The sequence below is a fragment of the Ranitomeya variabilis genome, chromosome 3 (assembly GCF_051348905.1).
Source record: "Ranitomeya variabilis isolate aRanVar5 chromosome 3, aRanVar5.hap1, whole genome shotgun sequence".
Lineage (NCBI taxonomy): Eukaryota > Metazoa > Chordata > Amphibia > Anura > Dendrobatidae > Ranitomeya > Ranitomeya variabilis.
In genome coordinates this window covers 733,380,462-733,398,218 of record NC_135234.1, presented here as the reverse complement: position 1 = coordinate 733,398,218, position 17,757 = coordinate 733,380,462, and the positions used below count along the sequence as shown (strand labels likewise).

General features: G+C 42.7%; 1 protein-coding gene across 2 annotated transcripts in view; it reads right to left on the bottom strand.

The window, feature by feature from the left end:
* The window catches only part of PIWIL4 (piwi like RNA-mediated gene silencing 4), a 260,422-nt gene that overhangs the window by 201,600 nt on the left and 41,065 nt on the right, over positions 1-17,757 (bottom strand). Inside the window, exon 1 of one of the 2 annotated variants that reach the window (XM_077298445.1) lies at positions 955-1,083. The exons of the other annotated variant lie outside the window; for it this stretch is intronic. The gene's annotated coding sequence lies outside the window, so the exon portion shown is untranslated. Of the gene's footprint in view, positions 1-954; positions 1,084-17,757 lie in introns of those variants that run through there. 2 annotated transcript variants of the gene reach the window in all.

Sequence of the window (17,757 nt, the reverse complement as noted above, 5' to 3'; positions counted from 1 at the left end):
CGCTAACTGTACTGCTGCTTCCCAGTCACCGGTACGTGTGATACTGATGCGGCACATGGTTGCCACAAGTATTACACACACGGACATACAGAGAGGTATCTCCAGTACCGGAAATATCAGGACGTGTGAAACCGGTCTTATACAGCTAGGACCTGCAGCTGACAGCAGCGACCACAACCAGCTCCGATCACTGCTGTTTAACCGTTTACATGCCGCCGTCCATTTCTGTCAGGGGCAATTACGTGCCACAATTCTGCTTAGGAATCAGTTGGAGCATCCATCATGCACACCACCACACGATGTGATCGCAGGGTGCTGCTGGGTTACCGTGGGAGCGCGGGCCCTCATTGCCGCCATCTTGGTACTCCCAGGACCTACAGCAACAGACCGGGGGCTTCATAGGAGACGACACTGTGCCACTGCACCGTACAGTACAGGTGATCAAGAAGACACAAAATATGGTGTAAGCTAACTAAAAAAGAAATTACAATCACAGGTACAATCACTTATCCCGTATTGTGGGGGATGCAAAGAAAAAGGCCGAAAAAAGGACAAAACTGACATTTTTCGGTTCCTGCAATTAGAAATAAATGCAAAAAAAAACATGGTGCGCGCCCCAGAAATACCACAAGGACGAGAGATCGGCACAGAAATACCAGGATCCATCATTGGGTTAAAGGAAAGGGGGAAAAAAAGAGAAAAATAGATAAGGCATGAAGGGGTTAAATCTAATGGCGGCCCACAATGCACTGCACCAATATAGCGACACAAATTGCAGAAACTAAAACATCAATCCATTTCTTACACAAGTGTCACCTCCCTGCAGAGCAATGCACGGCCATTATATAGCGCCGTGTGATCGGAAGGGGCACTACAAGTGTCAGCATGCCCTGCAGCTCCACAACAGGACATACACGGTACACACAGAGCAGTGATATAACCGGCAGCGCTCACCGTCCGCTCACGTCCCGGTTTTCCCGCCTTGAGAATGATGCAACCAACGACACAGGAGAGAAAAAAGTTATATAATGCACCTGTACTGCGCATGCGTCATCTCCTACATACTGCCCCCGAGCTTCACTGCAGCCGGAGATGGGAGGATAGCTCCCCTGCTGGTGACTGTATGTAATGACATAGACACACTACCACTCACAAGCTAGGATGGGAGGAGAGCTCCCCTGCTGGTGACTGCATGGAATCGCGCGGGCTTATTGCCGAACTCTGGGGGGATTCCCAGCAGCGGCTGAAGCTGAGGAGCAGTCCTGTAATAACGCGCAACACGTGGGACTGGCAGCAGCGCCTCTCTGTACTGCAGCATGGCGAGACTATGGTGGACAGAGCACTGTACACAAAATGCCGAATGGGAAGGCTAGAAAGAAAGAATAAGATAGATCAATCGATCAATAGATAATAGATAGATGGATAGATAATAGATAAATAATAGATAATAGATGGCTAGATAATAGATAAATAATAGATACAGAGATAGATAATAGATGATGGATAGATATGAGATAGATAATAGAAAAAAAGGCAATGACCAAACCTCCATATACAGACAAAATGAAGGCAGCACACCAGTTCAGGGTGAAAAAATGTGGCTATTTAATTGCCCAAAATGGCGACGTTTCGGCTTAGGATTGTGAGCCTTTCTCAAGATAATGGATGGGTGGGGGGCATTATTGCATGAAAGAGACCAGGACAGAGGACATTATTTCAGACTGGGGCCAGGACAGGGATTGTTATACAGGATATGGGCCATGATGGATGACGTTATTACAGGATGAAGGCCACGACAATGGACATTATTAAATAAAGGGGCCAGGATGGAGGGCATTTTTACAAGGGCCTGTACATCTGATTAACACGCCGGTGGGGCCTAGGTCCAAATTTTGCACAGGGTTCCCATAGAACCCTAGTTACCTCAGTGAATGAAGGTGACAATGGTTTACAGTCACTTCTGCCTCCTCGCTGGACAGATTGATACCCCTGTAATATTAATGACTTGTGGTCGTACTGTGAGGTGCACGTGCACCCAGAATTTCGGGGGGACTGTACATGAGAGACGCGTAGGGGCGCACTGTGGTATCCCCTTCCACGGTGCCGAGGAAAAGTGAAAAGGGATGAAAGTGTTGTGAAGCGTCTCTGAGCTTCTACGAGCAGCAGGTGAGAGAAGGCCGGGCCCCGGGGACGCATTGATGTAATGTCTCCTAATGCCGTGTTTGCTTTATGCCTTCATTTGTGATGCATGCCCCTTTGTGGAGCCGTATACATCGCCGTCATAAAAGCTGTCTCCGTGACTCTTTATCAGCCGGCTTTTATAATCAACTCATGCTCCTGGCAGTAAATCAGAGAGGTTCATCTCCGCATATAAAGGAACACGGCGCGCTTCATCTCTCCATCTATTCCCCTCCATAACAAACACGGCCACAGCCGGACCATCCATCAGACACACACAATAAACAGGCGGCCAACGTATATATTATACCAGCAGAAAAGGGGGAAAATTCTGCCTGAGCAGAAACACATGCAAATGAGTAGTGGCGGGCATTGGAAATTTCTAGAAGAGTCCGCAGTTATGAATATGACCCCAGTCTCATAAACAGGATAATGGCGGTGGGACCAGGCGGCTGCCACATCGGCGGGGCCTCATCTCTATGCACATGAGAAATCACGAGACGCGGACTAGTATTTAATACTTTTTTTATGGACCAGATGTACTACAGATAGAACAATAAATCCAACTTCTAAAGTTCCAGAATGTGCCTAAAGGATAAAAACATCAAACACCGGTAAGAGTCATCTTCATCTTTAGTTATGATACTTTACCTTTCCCCCACCCACTAGAATTAATTTGTGACCTTTTTTTGCGACTTTTTGTAAGGAATCTGTCACCTGGTTTATTACTGGAAGTGGTCCAAGATGGGGGACGGTATATCAGGATAAGGCCCAGGATAGAAGACATTGTACCAGGAAGGGGCCCAAAATGGGGGATATTATTACCGGAAGGAGACAGGATGGGGAACATAATACCAGAAAAAGGCCCAAGATGTAAGATATTATACCAGGAAGGGGCCCATAATGGGGGATATTATTACCGGAAGGGGACAGGATGGGGAACATTATACCAGGATAAGGTCCAGGATGGAAGACATTGTACCAAGAAGGGGCCCAGAATGGGGGATATTATTACAGGAAGGGTTCAGGATAGAGGATATTATTACAGGAAGGGAGCACGGCATGGGGAACATTACAGGGGGGACATTGTCATATGAGAGGGCGAACATATATGTCTTCACAGGATCTGGAACGCTATGAGGGCCCATACATCTGACGAATATATAGGGGAGACCCAGGTCCAAATTTTGCACCACGGCCTATCAGACTCTAGTTACGCCACTGCTGACATGCCTAAGCTTCTCTGATGGCTCAGTTTCACTTTTTGAAATATTGAAGAGCAACCCTGAACATCCCCAAAATATTATACAACCAAGCAAATCTAGAATAAAACGTGGTGAAAGCATAAACCCGAGACCATGTTCACACATTCAGTATTTGGTCAGTATTTTACCTCAGTATTTGTAAGCTAAAGCCAGGAAAGGAACAATCAGAGGAAAAGTATAATGGAGACACGTCACCACTTCTGGATTTATCACTCCTGGTTTTGGCTTTCAAAAACTGATGTAAAATACTGACCAAATACTCAACATGGCCTGAAGCTGCAATCCTGTCCATGTGAATTATCATCTATCCATTAATTAATTGTTAGATTCGTGTGGAATCACCTAAAGGTCATCTTCATCAGCTTCATAGACTTGACTTTGAGTAGAGATGCAGGGCAAATGTGTGGTTGGCCGTTTCATTCAACTTCTCCTGGAACTTCTCCTGGCCAAGGACTTGAAAACCGAGTATACAGGTCCACCTTCTGGTGATCAATGGAGGCGTTTTAGGATTCTGTCTCCACATTTTGACTCTACCGAGTGTGACAGCATCAACCTGGGTAGGGGCCACTCTACTGACAATGTTCCCAGGATGAACAAGTCTCTGTTCTTCAGTATTTTTGCACCCTGTCGGCACTTACGTTATGCCAGCTACCTTGGCATCACTGCTGACCCCATGACGGCAGCCTGTCAATACAGACCAGGGGCAGCAGAAGGAAGCAACTAAGCCTGAGTATACCTGAGTTTATATTTAAGAAGAAAAAAAACATCTTGGAAAATCCTTTTACCTCAATTCCAATATGTGACTCATGATCACACGTCAGGATGTGTTGTACTTTTATCTAATAGCAGCAATTGGAGTTAGCACCGATCGCTGCTGTTTAAGAACATAAGTGCACCCATAATCAGCATTTCATTAATGTAATTGTGAGACCTGACTATTCCAGTGCTGCATCACCTTCTTCTGTGGTGCACTATCCCAGTATATAGTACAAATGGTCAGAAGATCAGTCCCAAGGAGGGCTGAAAAAATAAAAAATAGTTGTCAAATATTAAAAAATATAAAAGTTTACAATTGTTTGATGAAAATAAGTTATCATCTATATTTAGGATTGGTAGAGCTTTGGGAACCATCAGCAGAAGGAGGCACTTTCATACAGTGCACATACCCGACCAACGCTCCAATCATTCTCTAAGGGGCTTCCAGAAAAAGGTCAGGTCCAGCCCATGGCAGCGACATAGTGAATGAATGGGGCATCGCACTGCCGCACCAATTTAACGGGGATACAAGTGCCCAGTTCTGCCGATCGGTGCGTGTCCACTGGTTATACCACCATCAATCATCTCTTATGTTGTGGATAAGTGAGAACTTATCTTCACCGGAAAACCTCTTCAAATCACTCCCTTTCCCCAAATGAAAAATTAGGAAATTAAAAAAAAAATTAACATATTTGGTGTTGACGCATCCATAAAAGTCCAATCTATGGAAATCTAAAATTTATTAACCCATATAGTAAATGCCTTGAACAAAAAAAATACAAACACTAGAATTGTTTTATTTCGGTCACTGCCCCTCTCCCAAAAAATGCAATAGAATGCAATCAATACATCATATATACAATAAAATGGTAACAATGATAACATCGTCTCGGCACGTAAAAAACAAGCCCTCACATGGCTCCATTCATAGAAAAAAGTTATGGAACCCTGAAAATGACGATTAAAGTAAACCGAAAGTTCTGATTTTTTTTATCCACTTAAATATAAAATCCTATATACCATAAGTTTAGTATCGCTGTAATTGTAGTGAGCTGGAAAATCATATTTCTGGGTCATCTTCACCCCACGAAGAGCGCCATAAAGTCGAAACCCAAACGTCAATGGCGGAATTGTTAAATTTTTCCCATTTCACAGCACTATTTTTCATCACACGTTCGTCATTTCTCTCCAAGTGACAAAGTCTCTAGAGCGGACAATTTACCCATATACTGTGTAAGTAAATACAGTATTGAACATATTGGTGGGCACGTGCCCTTAGTTCCTAAACGTAGCTACACCACTGGGTCATAGCACTTTTTTTTAATTAAATGGAATGGGAAGGAAAAATGTGGGACATGATGGTGTAACGGGGCTCGGGGTGGTAGCCAAGGGCAAGGGACTCGTTTTCCATGCCCCGGCCCCTTACAGAAAAACTTTGTCCGTTTTCAGTGTGTGTGTGAACGGGTTACCATAATGGACATCTCCCAGCTCTTCTGGTCTGCCACGCATTGCACGACTCCGATTCCCCATGACCTTCCGAACAGGAAGTCCATAAAGCCGAATTCCTCTTTGCTGACCATTTGACTAACACACAAAGCTCAGCCGGAGATGCAGGTGTCTTTCTCTTGGTTACACGTGGAGTAGAACGCCATCCTCTACCCCCTCACCATGGCATAAACCAGAACTAGGAAGGTGACTCCCTCAGATTTTGCGAGAGTGCTTCTCTTTGATTACTGCAGCTGCAGAGAACATTGAGATAAGGATTAAATACAAAACAAACAAGTCCATTATACTAATTGCATCTTATATAACTCAGCCGCAGCAGTCTGGGAGATTTCATGCTCATTTGTAGTGTCAGACATTGTTACTGTACTGTCTATACTGTGCACATATATCGTTCACAAGCCAAATAGGGAAGTGGTCATTGATTGTGGAGACTTGTTGGTTTTATATGGCCTCTTCTTTCAAGTTCTGTTTCTCCCTCCCTCAGTCCTGTTTTTTCTCTCTTCTTTTCTGGTGATGGGTGTAATTACTTTTGTGTCAGAATCATCCAGTTCATCTTCCATTAGGTCCTCTCATCACAAGCGTCATCGCTCCACAACATCCAGAAGTAGCAGGCGGTATCAACGTTCTAGATCTTCTCAGTGGCGTTCTCCATCAACTTTGGATGCTAGTTCCTGCAGTTCTGGTTTGGGCATATTGGGTCATTGTTGCAAGAGGCAATGGTCCTTTCAATAGGCCTGGTGGCTATGCCATTGGGCAAGCCAACCCCACGTGGTTCCAGATCCTCCATGAAGAACAGCACAAGTTCCATCATCAGGCAGTGAGTTCAATTTAACTGGGACATGGAGTTCTGGAGAAGAAAATTGGGATTTAGTAAAGGCCTTCAAGACTTTGCTCTCTCGGTTAGAGCCAGCAAAAAAGTTCACAATGAAATGGTAGCGCCTCAGGCGGGGTATACATAAAGAAGCTTTCCTTTGTGGATTTCAGAGGTCTCATTTACTGTAGATGAAGAAACAAGAAAATCTGAGCTAACCATTATATAGACATCTGGTCTACAATTTCTGTGGAACAGCATACAATACACAAAGAGCATAGGACTATCCTGGATAAAACGATTGACAGAAGGCCAAAGGTGGCCAGGACCATGGTTAACTGGATCCAAGCCTTCACGGTGCTAAGTTGTGTTCTGGGCCCACAGCACCCTGAACACTGTTCAGACTTGTCCATCTATATGGACTCAATTTATAACGCGTGAAAATCCCATGGGGGCAATATGTTAATATGTTTTTATTAATGGTTTTAGCTATTATTTTTCATTAAAATATTATTTTTTATTAAAATATTGTCCTTAATTGAGTTGTGGGGATTTTTTCGTGGTGTGCACGATTGTGTACAATTTCAGTATATATACTGAACTGTTCCTAGAAAGATATATAGCTATATGTAAGTTGTAATTTTGGTCTCTATTGTTATTGTTTTTGTGTTTTTGTTATGTTTTTATTGCATTTTATTCACTCACTTGTATTTTCAGTTCCTTTCTAGTTGTTACTTACCTGGTGTTCCATGGATGAGGGTTTCGTCTTGTCTGGTGTCTTTGTCACTGAAGGCACGTTGTTGTCTGTCTATTCATTCACCTTTTTGATTCCGGGTGTTGCGGCAGATTGACGGATATCCGGCTGAAGATTCCCGTGTTGTAGAGATTTGGAGAGAGAGTCATATATAAAAAATAATGGACATTTGGAAATTAGTTTACCATATTACATGGATTATTATTTTCTTACTTATCATTTTTATTTTTATTATTTTTATTTTTTATTTTCATATATATTTATTTTTTCACTATTTATTTATTCATTATGTTTTATATTTTATATTTATTATTTTTTATTTATTATTGTTTACTTTATTTATTTTGTTCTCATAAAGTTCACATATATGTTTGTAATTTTCACTTTATATGTGTGCACATACGTTTGTACGACTTTTATCAGCCCCCCATTAGGTTTTTTATTATACAGCATTAATTTTTCACGTTTTTTTACATTTTGTGTCACTTACTTTCTGCATGTAGCACTTTATTGTATTTTTTTCACAGTTTCTTATATATTCTTGTACATATATATTTTCGCATTTGTATTTATGCACATATATTTCTTTTTTATTTTATGATTATTTATTTTTTATTTATTTTTCATTACTTATACATATATATTTTTCTTTCATTTATAATTTTCTTTTATTATTTATTATTTATTATGTATCATCATTTATTATTCATTATTTTTTATTTATTTTTCAATTTTTATTTATTTTTCAATTTTTATTTATTTTCTATTTTTTACTTTTTTCCGTTCCATGTACAGATCCCTGTTATATATATATACTTATATTAGAGTTGTATACATATATATATATTTTTCCATACATATATTAAATCTATATACACATATATGCATTACTCCAGCGAGATCTGCATATCCATTAGTCCATTATAACTCCTCCTTGTTTTTCCTGTATATATCATCATCAGGACCCTATTGATGCATTGTATTATCCCCTCTTCCCCCTTTACCCTTCCAGGACCTGTGGTTATATGTTTCTTCCTGTCCCACTTTACCCTTCCAGGACCTTAGATCACATGTTCCATGCTAGCCAATGACGGCGGACCGGATGGTACGCGCATTGTTGCTGGATTCCTGGCATCCCCGCTCTCCGGTCTCATGTCCCCCAGCGCTGCGTCATTTGCACGCGTCCCTGGGGATCACATGGTCCGGCGGCGGCGTGCGTGCCTGGATCACATCCAGCAACACTGTGCGTCGCTTCACATGCGTGTCCGCCGCTCATTGGTTGTCCCTCCTTTATAATCTCCTTCCCTGCTGGATGTTGCCACCCCCTGACGAAGGCTAGCGCCGAAACGCGCGTCGGGGACTGGCACATCTTGGATACAGCAGCATTGCAGGTACAAACTTGCCCTGGGCGTTTTCCCTTGCTCCACTCTTTGCTTCCTCCTATTAGGATTGTTTCACTTGTAAACATATTAACTACTTAAGGGGAGCATTTTGAGCTTGTATTGGATTAGTGCCTAGACACTAGATGGCAGTCTCCTGCAGCTAATTGTGACCCGAGCAGCTTACCTCATCATATTTTTCGCACTTGTGCACTTTATTTATCTTTGCACTAGTGTTTGCACTTTTCTCACATATATATATATTTATTTATTATTAATTTCGGGGTATTGTATGCTAAGGAGTAAACAAACTTACATCTATATTTTTCAGTCTTCGACTATGTGATACATATATATCTATTTATTTATTTATTTATTTATTCACATAGTACTGTTATATTTCAGACTGTGTATTTTATGCTGCTATATCCTTTTTGTGCCATACTTTTTTGGTTTCTTTCTCGTCCCCTACCAATTTATGTAGTGTTATTTTTTGTTACTAATATTCAATAAAATTAATCATTTTATGGACATCAGTTCGGTTTTTGTTCTTTATGTTTATATATGAATTTCCGATTTGTCTGGTATTGCGTCCATTGTTCTGGGTATATGTGCACATCTTTTCCATCTTCACACATGTGTAGTTTTGCATATCCCTTGCCTTGAGTTATTTATTTACACCTAATACTGGGTAGAGGGTTAAGGCCACAGAAGTATAGCTCAGGCTAATGATGGCACAGAGGCACTTTCAGTCGGTGAATGGTGCTCCTTCCATATACTTACAAGGGGTAGTGTGGAGACCTGGAGTGTGTTGGATCTTGAACAAGGTCCACTGCAGATTTTATGACTTATGTAAATGTAAGCACAAATGCTCAGATTCGGTTCGTCAACACCCAGCAGTCCTCTGTGACAAGTCAGGAAAATCAGCCACCAGGACAGCGGGAGCCTTGAAGATAAAGACTCCAATGGGCATGTCCATGATCTCCTCATGGTAAGACCAGTAAGTCCATAAGGAGCTTCTTTGTGGAGGGGGATATTGCCATGGGAAAGTTTTTCAGGCCTCGGCCTCGGCCTCGGCCTTGGCCCTTCTATTCAACATCAGGGTCTGACCTCACAAATGGATGAATGAGCAAAAATTCCCACAGACTCCTCCAAAATCTTGTAAAAATCCTTCTGAGAAGAGCGGAATCTGTCATATCTGCAGAGGGGAATCAACGCCATATTAATATCTATGAACCTAGAATAGGAGGTGCGAAAAGCTCCTGGAGGTGAAATGTTGGAAAGTCCTAAAACTACTGTCCATATAGTGGAAGACAGACAAGCACTAATTATGTCCATTGTGTCAGCAGCACTTACGGGATGAAGACATGAAGGGATATAGGGCTCATTGTCGTATTATGGATAATTACAGTAATGCCTCCTGATAATTACCTTGCAGCTTTACTATACCCCGAGGCAGGACGGTAATGTACAGCGCTGGGGAGATGACGGCCCACGTCTCGTTAACAAATCTTAATAATTGCACTACATTTCTTGAACATGGAGTGTGCGCTACTGATACTAACCCTCCAACATGACATATTGTATCGCTGCTAAGAAAACGGACGAGTTACTAAACCCGATGCCGCCGTGAGATCTGCAACATGGAAAGGTGGTGTCCAAATCAGTCCATTGCTCAAAAAAGGGTTTTTCATGACTTCAGTGTGTAATGGGTTGGGATCCGATCCTTGAGAATCTCATGCGTCAGCGCAATAATGGGGCTTTTATTGCAAGCACAGCGCCATTCGTACAGATGTGGTTGTGCCTGGTATTGCAACACAGCCCTATTTGCTTGGGTTGTTAGGACATAATATTGGTGAATTAAAAGGGTTGTCCAGGATTTATTTTTACAATTGTGTAATCTCCATCAGTCCCTTACATTTTGGAAAAAAAGTGATAGCACTCCATTGAAAAAAGGGCACATGTCACCCCTGTTTTGTGATCAGTGGGGTTCCCACTGGTCATATAGGTAATAACCTAATGTAGTCTTTAGAGGGGTTTTTCTGATTTAAAAGAAATGTATAAAGGCAGGAAATGTCATAAAATTATAAAACACCCTACAGAACTCTATAGAATCCCGACTGCCTATTCTGCATTGATCATGCTCCATAAATCATTTATGTTCCTGCTACAGCCTCCTCTGGCCTTATCAGTCACGTGCTGAACAGGCCAACAACCACTGAGGCCAGTGATTGACTGCAACGGACATGAGTGCTGGATGACTACTAGGGACCACAGGGGATTGAACAGGTGATGAGTATTTTATCATATAACCACATGTCCTGCCAGTACTTTTTTTTTTTAAAGACACCCCTTTAAAGGAGTATTCCAGTTATAATAAGTTATCACCTATCAGGTAATTGTTGGTGCCTCCACTAATCACCAGAATGGGGTATATTGCCCTTTTCTTGCTCTTTGGTAGCTGCTGATGTCCACACGGGTACAGGTTTCTATGTCAAATAGGTTACAATTTATTTTCTTGCATAACCTTTCAACATAACGTAAACAGCGCTTCTTCAGCCAAAACATTCAATAACAAAAACACAGTCATTTCTTAGGGTAGGCACAACAAAGCAGTCTCACCCAAAGAGCAGTACAGGCTTTGCTTATCCTCAGTCTGTCCACCATTAATGTTCTTTTATCCTCTCCAACACTACAGTCCACAACTGAGCCAACCCCGTTGCCTTATATGGGACCTGCAAGTCCCGTACTGGAATGTACGGGAACAACCTTCCCCACCCAAGCTCTTAAGGTCGCTCCTAAATCCCGGACCCAAAATTCAGCCCACTAAAATTACTGTTACTGGAGCTCTCTTTTCCCGGATTTACAACACCGAGTACAGGCACCTCGGTGACACACCCAGGACTTTACCTCCTGCTTTTTTAATATATATATATATATATATATATATATATATATATATATATATATATATATATAGCTCGAATTGTTTTTACAATTTGGTTTCATTCAAATTTTTACCTTCTATACCCTCTATGTTGCATTGTCTATTGTTGGCTGCAAATTGAGTTAACTGAGAATCTGTCAATGAGCTTGTGTGGCACCCCAGGGTCCTGGTCATCGCAGTGGTATTGCTTTCCTCTCGGGGAGAGTGATGCTACGTTTGGAGGCAAGGAAGGATAACTGCATCCAGGTATCACAAACATGCAACACATTCACACTTCAGGCCACCAGGGGGAGCTTCTGCTCCTATTTATTAGGTCACTCCCCATATATATAGATAACTGGTAGTCTGTAGGGAAAGCTATAAAGTTCCAGACAGGAGTCAGTTCCTGACAGAGCTCCAGATAGGAGTTCTGTTAGGAGTTCCAGACAGTAGTCTGAGGAGGACAGAAGGTTAAAGGAGCTGTGCATGCCCTCAGAGCTGCAGCTCCCAGAAAGAGACATTGAAAGGCAGAATTGTATTGCAGCGAGCGTGAAGGAAGTCAAAGCAAAGGAGAGGATACCAGAAGGGGATCAGCCCCGCTCAGGCTGCCTCCTTCTGAGGCGCAAAATCTCGGTAGCTGGAACACCGAGGGAGTAAGGACCTCTACGCCTTACTTCAGAGACTGGCAGGACAGCTAATTGCAGGTTACCTGTCCGCACCTACACCCAGGAGGCACGGTGACACCTACAGAGCCAGGTTATCTAAGAGACCCTATAAACAGGCTCAAGTCACCAGTCATACGGGTTTTGTCCTATCCTATACGGGGGACAGAGAGCGAACATCGCATCTGTGAGACCTTTATGTGAAGCCATAGGCAGTAAGGGACTACACCACCGCAGCGCAAGGGAAGGCTACTGATTTCCACCTGGACAAGGGAACTCTGGACTTGCCTCCAGACCGGCCGGACTCTGCCTGCCTTGTGATCTGGTGCTCTGGACTGTGGATGCTGAAGTCTTCAGTAAAGGTAAAGAGACTGCAACTGTTGTGAATTCTGCTCTTGGGCTTCCTCCGGTGGTTGCTAGTGGTAGTGCAGTGGTCTCTGGATTGTAATCTGGGCAGGTGTTTCTGCTTATTGCAGTTCTATTAGGTATTTAGGTTTGTATCATCCATCAATCCCTGCCAGTTGTCCATTGTATCTTGGAGGGATTGCATCTCTTTCTGGCTCCACTTGCCTTGCTGTCATTTCATCTAAGATAACTTTCTGTTTTTGTTCTCTGTAGCACGCATGCAGTGTGCTTTTATGTGCAGTGCAATCTATTGTGTTTTTGTCCAGCTTAGACTTTAGTTTGGATTTTTCTGTCATGCTGGATTCTTTGGAGATGCAGATATGCATCCTATGTCTTTAGTAAGATGTAGTAGATAGTATATTCTGCTGTGGATTTTTCTAGAGTTTTAATACTGACCGCTTAGTACTCTGTCCTATCCTTTTCTATTTTAGCTAGTAGTGCCTCTTTTGCTAAACTCTGTCTTTTCTGCCTGTGTACGTATTTCCTCTTAGACTCGCAGTCAATATTTGTGGGGGGCTGCCTATCCTTTGGGAATCTGCTCTGAGGCAAGATAGGATTTCCCATTTCCATCTTTAGGGGTATTTAGTCCTCCGGCTGTGTCGAGGTGTCTAGGCCATGTCAGGTACATCCCACGGCTACTTCTAGTTGCGGTGTCAGTATTAGGATTGCGGTCAGTACAGGTACCACTAACTCCAGAGATAGTCACATGCGGCTCCAGGGTCACCGGACCATAACATGCAACCCTGTGTCCTCGTTCTTCACTGCGCCATTCACTATACCACCATCTATACACCGGGAGGCCCTGGGGACATACTTCACCTGTGGGAAGGTATACCATCTAGCTGCCATAATATCACTCCAGCGGACCCCTTAAAGCAGCGTCGGTCACCCTGACCGAATATCACAGGTGGCGTCACGAACATAAACTTTATCCCTTTAAAGACCTTTCCCTTTTACACGGACGTCCCAGGGCCACGGACTGGGTCAGCCACCATGACATCACCCTTTGAGCCGACCGGATCCGGTACCGAGTACCCCAAGGCCCTTGCGAGGCGATCCACTTGCATAACGGTCAAACAGGGCGTTTGAAACTGTTCAGTTCATCTGTTTCTGAGCTTCCCTTAGCTGATTTACGAACACAGACCACATCAAAGTAGAACGTGCAGGGGAACAAAGAACCTGTAAAACCCAAAGTTGCCAAATGTGTAATGTTACCCAGTTGCAAAAATTATTTTTAGTAAAAATACATGCATTTAAGAAGAAAAAAATACAAAGATATACGTGTTGCAGTCATAATACCAGTGTCCTGTCTGTTTTGAAAGAACCATAGGGATCTGGTGCTGCAGCCGATGTAATCAAAATTTGGCTTGGAGGAATTGCGGGGCCTCTAGCCACAAAATGTAGGCAATGTGAATGAAGGGGGAGGCACAATAGTACATATATCCGGCTTTACGGATGACATGAGAACCTCTGAGATGGAGCGAGTGATAAGTCAGGTAACAATACCATAAAGCGAGCACAATAACTGACCCCGGTGCAACATCAAGAACGGGTAACCTGCTCCTACGGGGAACAGAGCGGCTCTATGTGGAGAAGAATAGACTCCATCGCGGCATAACAAATTACTCCGGGACAAAATAAGTCAAGGCTTGCTGGTCACATAGCTATTTGTGGTGTGGGTTACAGCCGGCTGAATGGCTGCATTTGTCTCTGCGCGCCGCTGATCTCCCTTAGGGAATGTGGAGTTTTCAGAGGGTTAAATAAATATCTTGCATTGTTGCATTGTCTCCTCCATAAAGCCTCCTGGTTGTGCTTTGATGACAGGTGAAAAGGTGAATGTGGAGCTGGATGAAAGAGAATGGACCATATTCAGACTAGAAGAGACTTAGCTACTATTTTTTTTATATAATTAACCCTTTTAAGACCCACCAAATTTGTGTCATGGGGATCCGGGACGAGAAAACTTGCTTATTTTATCTCTGCATTCTTGAAAGAGTTTTCATTCCCTTTACAGTTTTACACCTGATATCATAAACTGTGTTACAATGTTTATATCGGCGTTATATTGCACTTACAGGTCAAAGTTTGGACACTCCTGCTCATATATATATATTTTTTTATTGAAATGTGCATCTTGTAAATTCAGGCTGAAGGCAGCAAAACCATGAAGAAAGAAGGAACACATATGGAAGCAAGGAGTAAAGAAAGACGTGTGAAATAAATTCAGAATACATGTCAAACCTTAGATTCCTCCTAGTAGTCCTCTATTACTCTGATGACCGCTTTACACCCCTTTGGCATTGCGTAAAGCAGCTTCATCGGGTCGTCTTCTGGAATGGCTTCCAAATGAACAAGTATGTCTCATCAAGGGCTCATCTGTGGGATCACCGGCCTTGGCGGCCATCAGGTGTGTTTTGCAGCAGGAGTGTTGGTGCACAAGTCCATGCAGTGCTTAGACCTATTCCACAAGTGTTCTAAGAAGAAGAATATGGCAAGAACCACTCAACTTAAAGAAACGACAGTCCATCATTACATTAACACATGAAAGTCAATACATTTCTTTGATGAAACTGGATTTCACAAGGAAAGGAAGCACCAAGAATTACCTCTGCTGCAGAGGATAAGTTCATCAGAGATACCAGGCTCAGAAACTGCAAATTGTCAGTACCTCAGATAGCAGCCCTTATAAACAATGCTCCGACATTAAGTTGCAGAATCGTGTCAACATCAAGTGTCCAGGAGACTGTGAGGAGCAGGCCTTTATGGTCTAATTGCTGCAAAAATGCCACTACTTCTCCACAAGGAGAAGAGGATTGTTTGGGTTAAACAACACAAGGACTGAACATGAGCTCAGTGAAAATCTGTACAAAAAAAATTTTTGGGGTACCAAGAAACAGGTCGTTGCAGAAAAGGTCTTACAAGTGGATGGTTTCTACATTTGTGATGCCCACAGTGAAGCATGGAGGGGGTAGTAAGATGGTGTCAGGTGCTTTGCTGATGACGCTGTTGGTGACTTATTCCATGTTCAGGGCACATTACCCAGCATGACAGCATTCTGCAAGGACATGCCATCCCATCTGTTTACATATAGTGGGACCGTCATTTGTGACAGTTTCCCAAGAGTCACCTTCTGACTATGTAAGGGCTATCTGACCAAGAAGGGGAGTGATGAAGGCTGCTGAAGATGACATAGCCTCCACAATCAGCCAACCTGGCCTCAACCCAATGGAGATGTTTGGGATGATTGGATGCAGAGTGAAGGCAAAGATGCCGACGAATCCTCAGCACTTCTGGGAACTCCTTCAAGACTGTGGGAAGCCATTCCAGGTGACAACCTGATGAAGCTGCCAAGGAGAATTCCAAGGGGTGTGAAGCTCTCACCAGAGTCAAAGGGGGGCACTGCAAGGAAGCTAAGGTGTAACACATACACTGGTCTATTTCACACGTTTCGTTACTCCTTGTTTCCATATGTGTTTCTTCTTTACTTTGTGGGTTTGCTGCTATCAGTCTGAATTTATAATGTGCACGTTCCAAAATGAACCAGGAAAACCATTGTATGAACATGCGTGTCTTCGAGTTAACCGGCACAGTATATGTACATTAACCCCCTCATGGCCAGGTGATTTTTTTTATTTTTCATTTTTGGCACATTCAATTTTTCTTCTTCTCCCAAGAGTCATAACGGATTTCCTTTTTCCTTCGACATAGTATTGATGGGAAGACGCTGTTTATTTTTGTGGGATGAGTTGTTCCAATTGCGATGAAATTGGCTAAAAAAAAAAACCCTCCACAATTCAGCCATTGTTTTTTGGGTTTTGATTTTACTGTTTTTATTGAGTGGTAAAAACGACCTGATAACATGATTCTCCAGATCAATACGATAACGGCAAAACCAAACTTGAATAGTTTTTTTTTTCTTAATTAAGTGATTAAAAAAAAAATCCAAAATTTGGTTTGTTTTCTTATTTTCTGGGACCTGTAAATTTTTACCAATTTTAAATTTTTTAATTGTTTATTTTTAAAGTGGGAGAAGAGGCTCTTAAATAAATGTTTCTGCTTAAAAACCTGGGTACTAATCTGCAGCAGAGAGATCTGCTGTGAGTGAATGGGACACTGAGAATCACAATCCCTTCTCATATTTCTTACTCTACTAACAATCAGCACTGAAAAATACAAAATCTGATTATGCCCCTACTAACTGTCTGCCAGCTCTGTAAACTATTAATTCTGGTTAACTTTCATACACTTTGCTATTCCTCTGTTATTCTTCCTGGAAATGTATGAATTACCAATGGTAAGTAACCATTCCTCTTGAAGAATAACAGAGGAATGACATGATGCAAAGATAAGAAAAGATGCTAAAGAGTTGGTATATAGAAATACTGGTGCTTGCAGAACAGATACGTCATGACAATTGACTTTCTTCTTTAAGAGTTTATTGTGAACCCATCCTTCTAGCGCCCGGATTATTCGGGATTCATCTTTCATGGACTGTAGGAGGATTTCTATCACCAGAGCGGAGTAACTCCATCACTTATTAATCTTGTATTATCACTGACAACGCTCTTCTGAAAATAATGCATTTCTAATCTGATGGGATTTATACAATATCTCCAAACTATCACAGCATTACAGAGATGAATCTGTATTAAAAAGATCAATGGCTGCCACAGACGCAGGCGGCCAGCCTGATGGAAGAGCATCGACAAACACACTATATGGAGAGAAGTATTGGATTCAGGTTTTTCATTCAATCCCATTGCCTCTTGTGTATAATATCTGGCCCCTCACCCCTGGTGTGTAACATCCTGCCCTTAGCCCCCTGGTGTGTAACATTCGGCCCCCTCCCCCTGGTGTGTAACATCCAGCCTCCTGCCCCTGGTGTGTAACATCCATCCCCTCACCCCCTGGTATGTAACATTCATCCCCTCACCCCCTGGTATGTAACATCCATCCCCTCACCCCCTGGTATCTAACATCCATCCCCTCACCCCCTGGTGTGTAACATCCATTCCCCTGGTGTGTAACATCCAGTCCCTCACCCCCTGGTATGTAACATCCATTCCCTCACCCCCTGGTGTGCAACATCCACCCCCTTGCCCCCTGGTGTGTAAC